Source organism: Cnephaeus nilssonii (assembly GCF_951640355.1).
Source record: "Cnephaeus nilssonii genome assembly, chromosome: 5".
Taxonomy (NCBI): Eukaryota; Metazoa; Chordata; class Mammalia; order Chiroptera; family Vespertilionidae; genus Cnephaeus; species Cnephaeus nilssonii.
This window is the reverse complement of record NC_137076.1, coordinates 105,127,078-105,140,582: the sequence shown is the minus strand read 5'-3', so window position 1 is coordinate 105,140,582 and position 13,505 is coordinate 105,127,078.

The window sequence follows — 13,505 nt, the reverse complement described above, 5'->3', positions numbered from 1 at the left end:
CCCTCCATCCGGAGATGGAGGACGAATTAGACCCGCGAGTCGGGCCTGCCCTCCTCAGAGTGGCAGCACTGTCCCTGCGGGCAGCCGTGTGACCACGGCTGTGACGACACAGGCCCTCCTCGTGCTCCCCCCTCCCCACAGCTCAGACTTCCTGCAGAGGGCTCCGCGGTCTCTGTGGGGAGTGGGGAGAAAGGACCTGGACCACAGCTGAGCAGCAGGGCCTGACCCCACGTGTCACTCGCTCGCTCGCTGGGGGACCCCAAGCAGGCCCTTCCCCTCTCAGCGTCCCTTCTTTCCCTCACTGGCCAAATCGGGGGGGGGGGGGGGGGTGTCCTTGCATTCATGTCTCTCTTACTTCTGTGGATCCATGAAGAAGGGTGAGTGGGTGAGTAAGTGAGTGGGTGGGTGAATGGGTGGGTGGGTGGGTGGGTGAGTGAGTGAGTGGGTGAGTGGGTGGGTGGGTGGGTGGGTGAGTGAGTAGGTGGGTGGGTGGGTGGGTGAGTGAGTGAGTGAGTGAGTGGGTGAATGGGTGAGTGGGTGGGTGGGTGAGTGAGTGAGTGGGTGAGTAGGTGGGTGGGTGGGTGGGTGAGTGAGTGAGTGAGTGAGTGGGTGAATGGGTGAGTGGGTGGGTGGGTGAGTGAGTGAGTGGGTGAGTGGGTGAGTAGGTGGGTGGGTGGGTGGGTGAGTGAGTAGGTGGGTGGGTGGGTGGGTGAGTGAGTGAGTGGGTGAGTGAGTGGGTGGGTAAGTGGGTGAGTGAGTGAGTGGGTGAGTGAGTGGGTGGGTAAGTGAAGTGGGTGAGTGAGTGAGTGGGTGGGTGGGTGAAAACTTCAGGCTGCTCTCACTTTTGCCCACCTCTCACCGAGGTCTCCAGGAAGGCAACGGGCTCACGGGTCACAGGAAGGGGGGGGGCGCTGGTGAGCACCCCAGTCTCATCCTGGGCCAGGTGTGCATCCCGGGGCGCGCTCCCACTTCCCCGAGCAGCGCCTCCTTCTCCCACCTGAGAGTGGGATTAAGGGAGATTGTGGATGTAGAATGTGCTGAGTCGTGAGTGCCCGCCTGGCCCGGTGCGGCCTCCAGTGGCAGAGAGGAGGCTGACTCAGCAGGTGCAGGCCTGGAGGCACCTGGGGGTAATTGTTAATGAGACAATTAGCATGAACACTGCTGGGCGGACCCTGCAGAGAGGCTTATGGAAATCTGCTTGCTAAGATCCTGGGCGCCTCTGGGCAGCACCGGGGCGCTTCCCGGGAGGTGGCACCGGCCTTCCTGCTGAGACCAGGGGAGCGACTGGCCTGGGCGCGAAGTCACACTGAGGCACGTGACCAGGAAGCTATCGTGTCCGCCATCTGTGAACCCTCCCGTTATACTCAAGAGCCTGTCTGGGTACGACGTCAGCGCCGGGCGAGGATGGCTGACCCGTGGGCCACGCACCGGGCAGGCTTCGCGGGCAGCAGCGTCCACCAGCAGATCACCCTGCCCCGGCGTCATGCCACCGACTCTCAGAGGTCACCCCTCCGCTCGGTAAAGAACGCTGTGACGTGAGCTTTGTTTTAAAGCGAGGGTTTCTTTGAAGTTGCACATTAGTTATTAATACCACCGGCGTTGCTAGGATAAGGCCAGCGATCCTGAGGGTTGTTCCTCCGCAAGAGGACAATGGTGTGGGCGGGCGCCCGGGATTCGGGAGCCCAGTGACCGAGGGAACACGGCGCTTCCAGCAGCGCAGGCTCCGCCTGGAATCCGCTCGCCGCCGCCTCCGTGCTGGGCTGCCTCAGGCAGGTCGCTGCCCCTCACTGGGCCTTGGACCCCTTATCTGTCAAGCTGCGGGGCAGGGACCCTGCCAGCCTCCTGGGTTGGCAGGACTGCGCTGTGAGAGTAGAGGGCCCCGCCCGGGGTGGGCGCGGTGGGTGTCGGTAATGGACAAGCGGTGGAGCGCTCGGTCAGGGCAGCAGCTGTTCCCTGGACCTGGCCACCGGCCAGCTCAGCAGTCACTGCAAGAGGGGACCAGCGCTCTGGAAACTGCGTTGTTCGGAAATCCGTCCCTTGTTGAAGAGCTCGCCTCCGGTGTCTAACATGTGTCTGACATGCACGTGCCCCTCCCTGGAGGGCCCGGGAGACCCCCGGCACATCCTAGGCTCTGTGGGCGAAATCAGCACCCGTGAGCTGCAAGTGAGCAGAAAGTGGTTTCCTCTGTCCTCTTCCAAAGGATCAAACGTGTAGCATCATCTGTCCTTTTCTTCTTCCACTCGCCTCCCTCTTCGCCTTTCCCCATTTCTCCGCCTTTTCCCCCAATGCTCCCGCTTTTCCCCGGACAGCTGTGGGCTGGTCACTGTCTACCCGGAGCACGTGCCCTCAAGTCATCGCTCTAGTGGGAGGGTGGCCCTGCACGTGCCCAGTTACTCCAGCAGCCGGCACAGGCGCTGTCCAAGCCGGATCCTCCTGCAGAATTACCCTCTCTCATACCCGCAGTGTTGGGCTGAAGACAGTATATGATGCATCGGAGTCAGTTTCCAATATTTGAAAATCAGGAGACTTGCCCGGCCGGCGTGGCTCAGTGGTTGAGTGTCGACCTATGAACCAGGGGGTCGAGGTTCGATTCCCGGTCAGGGCACATGCTTAGGTTTCAGGCTCTATCCTCAGTGTGGGGCCTGCAGGAGGCAGCTGATCAGTGATTGATTCCCTCTTGTCACTGATGTTTCTATCTCTCTCTCCCTCTCCCTTTCTCTCTGAAATCAATAATAAAAAACATATTTTTAAAAGATCAGGAGACTTTCCATTGAAAGCTGGGATTCCGGCTTCACTGGGTCAGTCCTCAGAGTGGCCTACGTGTCTTCTATGAAATTATCCTTTGGGAGTTTCAAATGCAATAAATAGTCACCATAACCAATAAACCAAATCACAGACGTGCAAGCAATTCATAATCTCCCCGCTTCTTGTGCTGTTTTGCCATCCACATAGCTAGGATTCACAAACATCTTTGGGATGAACTCTCTTGTGTATCCTTAGGTGCTCTCATTATACACAAACACCGAGTAGCTGTTGTGTACACTGAGTGGCCAGATTATTATGATCTCTGAACGCATAATAATATGGCCACTCAGTGTGTGTGTGTGTGTGTGTGTGTGTGTGTGTGTGTGTGTGTATTAGAGGCCCGGTACATGAATTCGTGCATGGGTGAGGTCTGGCCAGCCTGGCCAGGGGGAGGGGACATGGACGGTTGGCCGGTCTGCCTGCTGGTCAAACTCCTGGTCAAGGGGACAATTTGCATATTAGCCTTTTATTATATAGGATATACATACACTGAGTGGCCAGATTATTATGCGTTCAGAGATCATAATAATCTGGCCACTCAGTGTAAGTGCAGGAGAGCGGACATTGATGGTGTCTGTGTGTGACTGTATGGATCTCCCATCGGTGTGGAAGGCAAGTTCCTCCCGCCTCCCCCTTTGCCTTTCTCCATGTCTCCCCCTTTCCCCGCGCAGCTGTGGGCTGCTCAGTGTCTGCCTCGTCCACATCGTGGTCGTCTCATCGAGTCACTGGATGTAAGTCTCACCCAGGCGCCTTACTTCCACAGCAGGGATGCTTACAACTCGGTGAGCGCTTTCCTTACTGAAGGGCATCGTCTCCGCCCTCTTATTTTTAGGTTTCTTTCCCAAAACTCAGATTGCTGGAGACAAGCGAGCGTATTTTTCTCTGAACCGACATTGCTGGTTCTTGTGCAAAACCCTGTCCCAGTAGCCCTGCAGCAGCAGCACCCACCTCATCCTCCACCCCCCTTATCCCCCCCCCCCACCCCCGGCTCTGCCAGACGCAGAGAGCCTGACTCTGCTTGCCTTTCTGCCAGGGACAGTGTTTTGAGCAGGGGAGCAATAGCGTTCTGTACTCTCTGGGACGCTCCCTGCGGAGGCGTGCTGGAAAGTGGGGAGCAGGTGGGATTCTAGAAGCAAAGGACGGTGAGGAGGCTGCTGGGAGGCTCTGTGGAGGGAGGGGCGGCGCTGGGAGTGGAGGGTGGGGGGCTGGAGAGGCAGGTCCGGGAGAAGGCGAGGTGCTGGGAACGCATCCTGGGCCAGAGGCAGGTCCTGCGGGCAGCTCAGGCCGCCTCCCCCTGCTGTTGCTCATGCTCCTTGGTGACAGACACCCACGCCTCCTGCCCTCCAAGCTCGAGTGCCACAGCCTGGCATGTCTGGAGCCCTGGGCCAAAGGCCGGGAGCTGAGAGCGGGGCCAGGAGGGTCCAGGCCGCTGTGGGCAGGGCAAGCCGCGGAGCCGCCTCAGCCTCGCCATGGAATCACCGGGACTTCACAGTGTGAGCACAATGGGCAGCGCTGTCTCCCCGGACCCTCACTGACTCGCTCTTTAACCTACACAGCACCTGGCAACAGGTGTCTCCAAGCAAGGGCTGGGCTTTCTAGACAAGGGCTAGGCAGGCCCGGGCTGCTGAGCCCGCGGCAGGGTGCTTGCTAGGGCTCTTGGGACGCCCTTGGGAGTTGGCGCCGGCTCCCTTGCCCCTCTCCTTGCTCTGTCGTGCTCCCTGTTCCTCCCCAACCCTGGGACCGCACAGCGCGCTTCTTTTCTTACCTGTCAGGCCCCTGGGCAACCCTAGTGTCCCCGGACGGGGTCACCTTGTTCCGAGGGTTTCCCCAACCCCGCGGCCAGCGCGGCGGCACTCCAAGGCCCAGGAGAAAGCCAGATTGCCATCAGTACAGGATGGCCCAGCCAGCCGGCGTGTTTGCTGAGCCCTTAAATGGCCAAGAGTGTGGTCCGTTTCTGTCCACACGGGGCCCACCTGACTTCATAACCAGCCCCGCTCTCCACGGAGCACACTGTGGGCCAGCTCGGCCGGTCGCTGAGATTTTGACCTTTACCTGGCCTCCTAAGGGACTTTTGAGCCATCACGTGGATGTCCAACCTCGAGGGCATCGAATTGAAGTGTTGAGCAATCCTGGGTGTGGCGTCAAATGTGAGGGGCAAAATGGAAATTGGTTACCCGTTCCGGCGTGGACACCCAGTTTTCTCTGGCAAGAAGGGGGTCCTCAGCTCTGTGCCGGACGTGGGTGCACGGAGGGGGTGGGGGCAGGCAGGGGAAGAGTATAGGTTTTCAGACAGAAATGGGCTCTGTGACCTTGGGCAAGTCGCTTAGCCGCTCTGAACCTCAGTTTCCTCATCTGTAGAATGGGGTGGCATTAACACTGACCTCGGAGAGTTGTTGGGAGGACCAGTGAGGACGGACAGCAAGCCCCTGTCACAGTTCTTGGCACAGAATAATACATGGAGGTGACAGTGTTTGAAAACCATCAGTCGAGGGACTCACATAGACCAGCGGACTCTGAAGAGGAGGAGGGGTAATGAGAACTATTTTCCTGCTCCCACCCCACTTCGGTTCTGCGATTGGCTATTGGTTACCTAGGTGATGCCACCTGCGGAAGCCAGCCCCCCTCTCCCCCCTCCCCTCTAGAGGCCCCAGCGCATGCGCAGCGCAGAAAGAGCTACCCAGGCAGGATGCTGAGGCCCTAGCGTCAGCCCCGGGCGGGTCAGGGGCTGTTGCGTGGGGAGTTTCACTTCCATGGTGCCAGGGAGCTCTCACCAATGGTGTCACTTTAAAACAGAAATCCTTTTTCTTAGATTAAAAATACATTTAGCCCCGCCATTGTGGCTCCGTGGTTGAGCATCGACCTAGGAACCAGGAGGTCACGGTTCCATTCCCCGTCAGGGCACCTGCCAGGGTTGTGGGCTCCATCCCAGTGGGGGGCGTGCAAGAGGCAGCTGATCCATGATTCTCTCTCATCATTGATGTTTCTCTCTCTCTCTCTCTCTCTCCCTCCCCCTTCCTCTCTGAAATCCACAAAAATATTTTTTAAAAACAACTAGAGAACAAAAGCCAGTTGGTGTGGAGGGGAAGGCCGCTCCCGGGCCTGGTGAGGAACGTGGTAATGAATCCGTGAACGCAGGGCAGCGGCTCCGTGTTTGGGGCTGACCTCCCGCTTTCCATGAGTGTTTCCCATTACCAGGGGGAATGCAGGCCACACATGGGCAGGAAGAAATATGCAGACGGAGGATAATTAGGGGTGCCGGGGTCGTGGGATATTCTGTGAGTTTGTTTTCCAAATCTTCTTGAATGTTCCTTGACTTTTACAATAATAATTTTTTAAAACAAGGTTTCAAAAATCGACTCCAAGTTGCATTTGGCTGGAACTGACTGACTCTGCTGGTGGGGATCCCGGGCCCGGCCTCACCTTCGCTCAGGAAAGGGCAGCAGGGGCTTTGCTGTCATCCCTCCGTTTCCCCCACACCTGCTGTGCGTCTCTCTGCACCAGCCGGCCTGGTTAGGATCTGGGTGCCGTTTCGCTCCGGGTTCCTGACCGCCCGAGAGTAAGGTGCGGAGGCCACGGGGCACCCTCGCGGCCTCGACCTTCGCCTCCTGCTTGCAGGAGGGGACCCTGAGGCTGGAGGGGTGCCGCCTGCCCGGGGCTTCCCGGCCGTTAGCGGGGTGAGCCGGCTGCGAGTCACGGTGTCCTCAGTGCAGTCCTGTTCTCTGGTCACGGAAACAATGCCCTTTCCTGAGTCACTCCTCCCGGCGTCTCTGGCAACGCGAGGGTCCAGACGGCAGAAGGGAGCCTCTGTCCCTCTCCCTCCCCCTCCCCCTTCCCTCCCCCTTCCCTCCCTCTCCTCCCTCTCCCCCTCCCCCTTCCCTCCCTCTCCTCCCTCTCCCCCTCCCCCTTCCCTCCCTCTCCTCCCTCTCCCCCTCCCCCTTCCCTCCCTCTCCTTTCCCCTCCCCCCTCCCCTCCCCTCCCCTCCTCCTCTCCCTCTCCCTCCCCTCCCCTTCCCCCTCCCAGCCACTTCATTGTGCAGAAAACCCAAGCGCCATCAAAGTGATTTGAATAGAAAACAAATAGAGACCTGGTTTGGGAGGGAAAGCCAGCATTCCTGATTATCAGCAACACTGCTTCTTCCCATAAATATTTACCTCCTCCCCGTCTCCTCCCTGCTCTCTTGCTTCCCCTGACAAGAAGGCCCCATCCCGCAGCCGCGCGGCCCTGCTGGACGGCGGCCGGGGTCTGTGGGAAGGCATGTTTTTCTGGGGTTTATGACTCGGTTGTAAAAATGCGCTCCAGGCAAAAACTTGGTATATTAAGTCTCATCTCGGAGGTAATTGGTGGGGATTTTTTTTAAAAAAACCCTCTTTGCTTTTTTACAGACGATCGTGGAGAGGGAAGCAGAAAGGTCAAGAATTTACTGTTGGAAACTGTGGGTTCCGCCCCCACGGGGTTTCCTCTTCGGTTTGTTCTGTGTTTTTCACCTCCTCCAGCCACATAGCTGGGGGCACAGCGACAGAGGCTCTGCCCGCAGGCGCTGGTCACCCTCCCTCAGCAAGTCTTTCCTGAGTGCCTACTATGTGCCACTGCCCTGGGCTCTGGGGACTCAGTGGAGGCCAGAGGATCCACGGGGCGAGGCTCCCGCGGGGTCTGGCCTCAAACAAACCCCGCGTGTTGCCAGGCGGGAAGCCCTCATTCCCCCCGAGTGTAGGAGTAGAGGAGAAGCAGTGAGGGGTGTGGGCTCTGCCTGGAAGGGCCCCCCAAGGAGCCCACACTTAGGCCAAGACTTGGAGGCCGACGGGAGCCTCATGCCAAGTCCGGGGAAGAGCCGTCAGGGAGAGGGAGCATGCGCGCAGGCCACAGGGCCAGGCCGATTCCGCCTCCATGGCATGTGGGTGCTGGGAGATGATGCTCGACACCCGCTGGGGCACAGGCAGGTCTGGAAGAGGGATCCGAGCTTTTCTCCTCGGTGCACGGGGAGGGTGCTCCGCGGAACAGGAAATGGTGGAACTTTCTGGAAGAGCTCGGGCCTCTGTGAGGAGGATAGTGGTGGTGGTGGTGGTGGTGGGGGGGGGGGGGGCGGCCGTGGAAGCAGGACCCATGCAGCAGGCAGATGCAGTTGCCCGGATGTGGGTTGGTGGGCCGGTCAGAGATGGAGGGAAGGGTGTGGATCCGAGGTGGTTTAAGGGAGGACTGGACATGACCTGCTGGGGAGAGGGGCAAGGGAGGGAGGACTCAGGGATGAGCAGGTGGAGGGGGCCTGCGAGTCAGGGTTGGAGAAAGACCAGGGGAGGGGAAGGCAGGCAGGGAGAGAGGGTGAGAGGGACTCCTGGCTCTGGCCTGGCCTGTGCGGGGGCCTGGGGGGGGGGGGGGGGGTCCTGCTGCTGAGCTTGTGCAGAAGGGCAGCTGGAGGAGCTGTGAGGCCGTGGCCCGGACTCTGCAATCACCGGCCTAGGCCCTGGCCCACCCACCACCCGGCCTGGGCCCAGCCCCAGCCCCAGCTCAGCCGCTTTCCAGCTGGGCACCTGCGCCCAGCGCCTCGCTGTGCCTCAGTTTCCTCCTCTCAAAAACGAGAGTGAGAGTGGGGTCTGCCTGGCGGGGCGTGAGGTCGCTGAGCGCTCGGTGTGTTCAAGCTGCAGGGGGACACGCGTGTGCAGTTGGGGTTGCACCGTGGGCGTGGGGGTGCGACCCGCACTCAGCAAGCCTGAGGCCCGGGCCCGGGGCGCTTGTTCTCTGCTGAGGGCTGGCCCTGGGGCAGACGGAGATGTGACCGCCTGTGGCGAGGGCTGCTGGGGAAGGAGAGGGGTCCAGGAGCAAGAGGGAGCAGCGATTAGATGCTGGTGGCCAGGAGGCACCCCGGCGGGGCCACATCCGCTCAGCAGGCTTTGGCAAGGAGGAAAGCTGGGGGCCCTCATTGTGGATCTAGGGAGTCGTAGGGGGCCCTGCAGCGGGCTGGCCGTGGTGCTGAGACACCCAGTGTTTGGAGCAGACGGCGCAGGGCCGAGCATCGCAAGAGAGGTGGCCGCCCAGGTGGCCCAGGGCCTGCGCTCAGGGGCAGGGCTGGGGGCTTCATTCCAAGTGGGGTGGCGACGTGATTGACATGTTTCCGGCAGGAAGAGAGAGACGCTGACTTCCATATTTTTAAAGGTCGTGTGGGCCGCCCTGTGCCCTGGGCGTGTGTGGGGCAGGGACGGTGCGCGCGGAGTTGGAGGAACTGCGTAGAAAAGGGCTGGCTCTCCAGAGAGGACGTTGGGAGGCAAACCCGGCTCTCCTCTGCCAGGGGGTTAGGAGGTCATTAAGAATGCCGATCGGGTCTGGTCGCTCCCCTCTCAACCCGTCAAGGGCTCTCCGGGGCTCTGAGGAGGACCGGCATCTCCCTGCATCCCCGCACCCCCCGCACCCCTGTGCAGCGGCCTGGGCTCAGCTCTCCGCGTGCACCTGCCCCTTCCTCCAGGCGGCGCCCTGCTCTGGCCCCTCCTGCACCCCGGCACCCCCTGCTGCTGCCTCTCCCCGCGGGGGGCTGGCCATCTAAACAGCCGCAGAAGTGATTCAAATGAAGGGCGAGGGAGGCCTTTTCCCAACCACCCACACCAGAGGCCATAATGGAAAAGCCTGAGAACCTGTCACATCTACCGGGAAAGTTACGTTAAAAAAATCAAACCACACTGCAGACAACTGGCAACATAAGCGCCAAAAGGACATTCGTGTTTGCTTTCCGCGCGCCTGAAACACGTGAGAGAGCCCTCATCTCCGGCAAATAGGAAAAGGGGGTCCCTGGCAGTTCGCAGAAATGGCAGCAGCAAGTGCCAGCCCCTCTGAAGGAAAGCCCGTCTCGCTCCTGATGGAAGAAATGGGGCGGGGGTGCCATCCCAGCCCCGTCATTTCCAGCGTCTGTGCCCGTCAGATAGGGGATCCGTGCCCGTCAGATAGGGGTCCCGTGGCCGTCAGATAGGGGTCCCGTGCCCGTCAGATAGGGGTCCCGTGGCCGTCAGATAGGGGTTCCGTGGCCATCAGATAGGGGTTCCGTGGCCATCAGATAGGGGTCCCGTGGCCATCAGCTAGGGGTTCCGTGGCCGTCAGATAGGGGTTCCGTGGCCGTCAGATAGGGGTTCCGTGGCTGTCAGATAGGGGTTCCGTGCCTGTCAGATACGGGTTCCGTGGCCGTCAGATAGGGGTTCCGTGCCCCGTCAGATAGGTTTTCCGTGCCTCTGCTCAGGACTCCCGCTCACAAAGCAATAGCATGCACCATCTTATCCATCCCCCAGGACCTCCCGGGGAGGGAGCACAGAGGGAACTAGCCCTGTTATAGATGAAGAGGGGAGGCCCAGAGAGGAGGAAGGAACTGGCCTGCGTTCTTAAAAGGCAACAGCAACAACGTCTGTGTAATGATGCCAGCTCACAGGGCTGTCTGGCTTTGGACGTCACACCGCTCCAGGGGCAAGCAGGCCTGGCGTTGTTACTATGATGGACAGTAGCAGCAGCAGTCTTCTTCGCATGGCAGCCAACCGAGGCTCAGAGAGGTTAAGAAAGAGGATGAGGAACGAGCATCGCTATGGCAGACACCGAGCCAGTGTCCAGTGCCGTAGCTATGCTATCTTGCCGAATTCTTCTCGTACCCCTCAGGGAAATATTGGCAAAGGCTTTCCATCCATCCATCCACCCATCCATCCACCCACCCATCCATCCACCCACCCATCCATCCATCCATCCATCCACCCATCCATCCATCCACCCATCCATCCACCCACCCATCCATCCACCCACCCATCCATCCATCCACCCATCCATCCACCCATCCATCCATCCATCCATCCATCCATCCATCCATCCATCCATCCATCCAACAAATGTTTGCAGAGCCTGCTGTGGCTCTGGTACAGGTCTAGGCACAGGGAATCCACCTGTGAACAAAAGACAATTCTTTTTTTTTTTTTTAAAGACAATTCTCGCGGTCACGGGCTTATCTTCTTTCCAGTGTGGGTGGAACAGAGTATAGACAAACAGGTAAGCACGTCCTCTAGCAGATGGCACTCCATGCAAAGAAGACACCTAAAGCAGCACAAGGCAACAGAGAGGTGGCAGCTCACATACATGCTCAGGATGACCGGTCTGAGTGGAGATCTGGACAGAGTGCGTGGAGAGAGGTTTCTGTGGAGGAACGAGCGCGAGCTGCCCTGCTTTCGTGGGAAGCGAGAAGTCCTAGTGCAGCCATCACCCAGAGGCAACTTGTATTTCTCGAGGCTGTAAAACCCGCCCAGAATGTTCACATGCTCCTTCATCAAATCCTTCTGATCCTAGCAGGTGGGTGCTGGGGAAATTGAGGCTGAAAGGGTAAGTGGCCCTGCTAATAAGTTGCAGATTTGAGACGGGAACCTGCTCCTGCCCGGCACCAGGCGGGCGCTCCTGACCGTCCCGTGTCCTTGGTGCCCAGGCTCGGAAGGAGTGAGTGCTGGGAGGCAGCTGTGCGGCGGCCTGGAGGCAGCAAGGGGAGGCCCGGGCCCTCGGGGCCTTGAAGGCCGAGCTAAGAGCTAGGGCGTCATTTCTAGGGGGTGGGAACCACGGGTGTGTGTGTGTGTGTGTGTGTGTGTGTGTGTGTGTGTGTGTTTAAGTAGGAGCGAGACAGCAACAGGTCTGTGTTTCATTTCCAGTGAGCGCTCAGCTTGGAGAGGGAGGGGGATGATCTAGGCCAGTGATGGGCAACCTTTTGAGCTCGGTGTGTCAAACTTCGCCAAAAAACTGAGCATAACTCGGGTAGTGTGTCACTTTGAGGAAAAAACATTATTTCACAAATGTTTCATCCTCAGGAGCAGCAAATGTTTCATCCTCGGCATGCGGCCGCGTGTCATCAGAAATGGCTACGCGTGTCAGTGCTGACACGCGTGTCATAGGTTCGCCATCACTGATCTAGGGGCTCCGCCAAGCTGGAGGGGTGGGGGTGCGGTCCTGACAGATGTTTCTGCCCCTCACTCCTTCCACCCCTTCCTTCACAAAGATGCAGCTGTTTTGACGATGGTATTTAAATATAATTGGGTGCTTTTGTTAATGGATTTCATGCCTTTAAAAACATTATTCTGAGAAGTCCACAGGCCTGGGCAGCCACCAGCAGGGCCCAGGGCACAGGGGCGGGTGAGAGCTCCTGAAGGGGCCGGCCGTGCCCTGGCTGCCTTCGCCTCCTGGTCTGTGCTGCTTCTTTCTCGGAGGCAGGAGACTGGCCTGGAGGCTCCCAGTCCTTTAGGCTCCGGGCTCATGGAGAGAGCTCAGGAAAGGTTCTTCCCATTCCGATCTGATGTCAGCGGCGTTTAAAAACCAAGGCTTTTCAGCCCTTCTGGGCTTCTGGCTTCTACTCTAGAATCAGAGGCCTGGCCTTCTGGGCCTCCCCTCCTCCCGGGCCCAGTGGCTGGAGTTAAGCGGCGGCCACCGCTGTCGACAAGTGCCACTCTCCGGCCTGCCACAGCACCCGGGCACCCTGCTGGGGGTGCTCATTCCCCTGGGACTCCCAAGGCATCTGGGGTGCTGATGCCCAGGTGGGGGGCTGCTTGGGGGGCACAAACTTAACAGAGAGTAGTGGTTCCCTGAGCCGGTCCCAGCCGCAGCACCTAAGGACACGCAGCGTGGGCCACGCCCCGGGGAGAGGTCGCAGGCAGGTCACCCGGGAGCCACAGACAGCTCAGGTCTCCCTGGTCCCACCCCTGCTTCCTGCTTCACTGCGCTCACTCCGTGAACATCGTCCAGGAGCTTCTCATTGCTCCAAGGGTGAAATCCAGCCTTGGAGAATGTGCTGGGCTCCTGGCCCCTCACCCCCCCCGCCAGCTCCCCCACGCTCCCCTCATTCTCAGCGTTCGGGAGAAATGTCACCTCCTGGGAGGGGAGGGTCCCCTGGCCCCCCTCGGGTGCCCTGACCACCCTCCAGAGCTGCACCCTTGCCCCTACCCGAACACGTTCTCTCTTGCCGTCCTGCTTTCTCTGCCTTAAAGGTCTTACCATCATCCAGAATGTGTGTCCCGACCTACGTGCTTCCTGCCGTCTCCCACCAGCCTGCGTCGTGCACACGTCAGGGTGCACAGTGCTTCCCTCACACCCGACGCCGCTGGCCCGTCACAGCTTCCGGCGAGCACCACCGGATACACAGGTGTGGGCCGGGCGCCTGGGCTGGGCGGCCTTGTGCCCTCCTGGTCCTGCACCTGCTCCTCTCCTGCCTCCTCCCCCCCCCCGGGGTCAGTCTGGAGCAGGGGCCTGTGAAGATGACCACTTGTCACTGGGCAGTTTTTAAAAAGCTGCCTTTTGAGCCTTCGTGAAAATATTCCTGCAAAGGAAGAGGGTGCCTTCCTGCGGGTCATTATTCACGTCCCAGGGACCAAGAACACGGACCCGCTGGGACCATTTGTAGGAGTGAAATGCGTCAGGGGCACGTCCCCCCAGCACCCAGCACATAGTAGGTGCTTCACTAGCGCTGAGCTCCTCCTCACGCTTCCCCGCCCCCCCCCCCCCCCCCCTCGGGGAGCTGGGAGCAAGGCGTTCGTTCATCACCGGGTAATGTATGCAGGTAATGTATGCAGCATGATGTGCCTTTATTGCTGCCCGCTGAGCAGGGCCTCCTGTCCAATGAGGGTCAGAGGAGGGGTGGCTTTTATCTCTCCAGCCGCTCTGGGGACTCGGGGGGGAGGGGCAGCTCCCAGGGCTTCGTCCTGAAAACAAACAGC